Source organism: Drosophila sulfurigaster, chromosome 2R (genome assembly GCF_023558435.1).
Source record: "Drosophila sulfurigaster albostrigata strain 15112-1811.04 chromosome 2R, ASM2355843v2, whole genome shotgun sequence".
Taxonomy (NCBI): Eukaryota; Metazoa; Arthropoda; class Insecta; order Diptera; family Drosophilidae; genus Drosophila; species Drosophila sulfurigaster.
In genome coordinates this window covers 3,855,460-3,858,683 of record NC_084882.1, presented here as the reverse complement: position 1 = coordinate 3,858,683, position 3,224 = coordinate 3,855,460, and positions in this window count along the sequence as shown.

Genomic DNA, 3,224 nt, shown 5'->3' with positions numbered 1-3,224 from the left:
CTATAGTCATTATTAAGTATTACGCTTTGCCGTGCGGAAGTGGGCGTGGCAAAATTTTCAAACAAACTTGATCTGCATGCAAATATAACAAATGCTGTAGAAAAAAATTATAGTCTTATAGTCTCTGAGATCCAGTGTTTCATACGGACAGACGGACATGGCTCGATCGTCTAGGTTGTTGACGCTAATCAAGAATATATGTACTTGTCTGAGGTGCCTCCTTCTACCTGTGAGATATATTTCCTGCCGGCACAAAGTTATAAAAAGCATCGAGAGCACGGCAGTCTTGATAGACTTGCCTTTTGTATACGCATGCAGGTTGGGAGTTGATTTGAATAAAAGATGTTTAATAAGTAAGGCTGATTAGTCTAAAGTGGTTGGGACTCATATGACTGTACACATGCGTTGTATATGTCCGAGAGCCAAGGAGATATCTGAGATTTGCTGGATTACAGCATGGATGATGATAATCTATCGAGGCAGGGCGACCTGACACTCGAAAAGGAGTACATTGCCAAATTTATTGTATTATAATTTATTAAACTAGCGGGTGGTGTCATAGTTGGGAGGTACTGCTTTTCGCCATTTTTTGTTAAGTAACATCCTGGGAAATGATATGGGCAGCGTCTCAAGAGTTTTAGCAATGCTCTCGGTCCAGATCAGATTGCACGTCCTGAGCAGATTTGAGCTGGAAGACTGCTTGGACAGCAGCTTCTATGGTATTGAGGAGTTTTTGACGTTGTTCAGACCTGAACAGAAAAACTTTAGCACTCATTCCAGACATATACGTTAGCAAATTGAAATGAGAGATCTGGGTTTCACCGAGGTGGTTTCTATCTTTTTGTCGGTCTGGAGAGTTTGCACGATTTACGGAACGAGGAGACTAGATCTTCTAAGAGGATATTCACAGATGTTTTCATGTTCTGCGCAAATTTGGTTGTACTTGGAGAACATAGAATATTCATAACGGTACTCGAGAACTTGACTCAGTCCGTATTAGAAGGGTGAATGGCTTGGTCGTGGAAACCCTGTTGAATTTGATTTCAAACTGAATGTACTTATGGTCACACTGTCAACGACTCTTTAGTCTCCTGCAGAGGTACGTTCATTTGCAATTATCAAATCTAGCTCAAAAGGAGAAGTGAAGCTTTTAAGACTTATGGAGGTTGGGCTGGAGCACATTTATTAGATGCTTTTAAGCTTGCGGGGTGGCATGTATGCATAAGCAGTTCCTCGTCCTGCTCCTCCGTCTTGTCAATAAAGTTGACGTGCACGGTGTTATCGGAGACGCTCTTCAGACCGAGATCTGCCTCGATCTTCCCTGACCTTCACTTGTGAGTGGTTTTGTCTACGGCTCACGACATCAACCATGATAGCAACGGCATAACAGCTTCTGCAACCGTTGCTAATTATTTCTGTCTTGTTGTCTAACCAATGGGTTTGGACCAGGACGCAGTTGACCGTTGACGCCTGTTTGGCATCGACTTCTCGTTTGGATTGGCAGGCCCGGTGAAACCGGATTACAGTTGCGTAATTGTTCAGAAGTGAGTACGGTTGTCACCCAGCGAAATATCAGGCCAGATAAACTTCTTCTTTTCGTGACAGATTAACTCTGACCGATAGGGCCGATAAGAAGCGGGGACACTGTTGATCCACATTGTATGGTAATATACATAATTAATTACGGAAGCTGAGACAAGGTGCTTATATTTATATGTGTACATATATGTATATGGATGCGTGTACAAGCAGAGAGTTTTTGAACGCGAATAGGAATATCTAATAATACCGTTTCCCAAAAAATCAAATACAGTTTATTGCATATATGAATGTACGTTGCGCTGTAGGAAATACGTTTGTAGACAAGAACTACTAGAATAAAGCCGAATCACAGTCGAAAAATATTGCGTTGCGGTACTTTTTTTTGCTAATGCACTAATGCTAATAGAGACGTGCACTCTGCTACTGAATTAGGTCGGGTCGTAGGACCTTGGCTGATTAGTTGAAAAGAGACATTTTTGTAGATCGAGCATTTGAGTTTGAGTCAGTCTGCGAAGCGTCGAGATAGTGACCAGAACTTGTTGAGTCTATGTGAAGAAAAATAAAGAAATAAAAATGGAAAGTGTAGTAAATGAATTGGGATGGGATGGCTTTCATTCGTACAGAGTAAAGTTTCTGATTGCGGTCAACTTGGTGGCCGCCAGTGCGATCTCTGTCTACGAATGATTGCAAGTTGACACACAGCCTCCTCGTGGCACCTCCTGGGTAGCTATCCCAGCATCCGCTAGATAGCGAGCTAATATGTGCAGCGAGTCATCCGGACGGTAAATGGTTGAGCGCAGGGTTTGGAACCCGCCTCGGAAAAAAGAAGCCCAAGGAAAACCAAAGCGAAAGCCTCGGAAAGGATCCCCCCTTATGTTGACGACCACCGCAAAATGAAAAAGGACTACGATTTAAGGATATGCACCTGGAATGTCCGAACCCTTAATTGGGAGGGTGCCTCTATCCAACTGGCGGATGCCCTCGAGAAATTAAAGGCTGACATTACCGCCATCCAGGAAATGAGATGGACAGGACAAGGTTGCTCCAAGCGAGCAAACTGCGATATCTACTACAGCTGCCATGCGGAGAGGCGCGAATTTGGATGCGGATTTGTAGTAAGCCGGAGACTTCGCCACCACGTCTCCAATTTCACCCCAGTGAGTGAACGGCTGGCTACAATCCGCGTCAAAGCTAGATTTTTTAATCTTAGCATAATTTGCGCGCACGCCCCGACGGAGGAGAAGGACGATGCCGCTAAGGATGCATTCTACGCGAGACTCGAGGACACATACGACCGCTGCCCAAACCACGACGTGAAGATCATCCTCGGGGACTTCAACGCAAAGGTTGGGCGCGAACGCATCTTTGACCGCACCGTCGGGCAATTCAGCCTCCACGAGACCACCTCGAACAACGGTTTCAGGCTGATTGACTTCGCCGCGGCGCGAAACATGGTAGTGAGTAGCACCAGATTTCGGCACCTCGACATCCACAAGGCCACATGGCTGTCCCCTGATCAAAAAACGCGCAACCAGATTGATCATGTTGTGATAGACGGAAGGCATGCCTCAAGCGTGATGGACGTGCGTACGTTTCGTGGAGTCAACATAGACTCGGACCACTATCTTGTCCCAGCCAAGATACGCATGCGGCTATGCCGAGCGAAAAACGTACGCCCCATC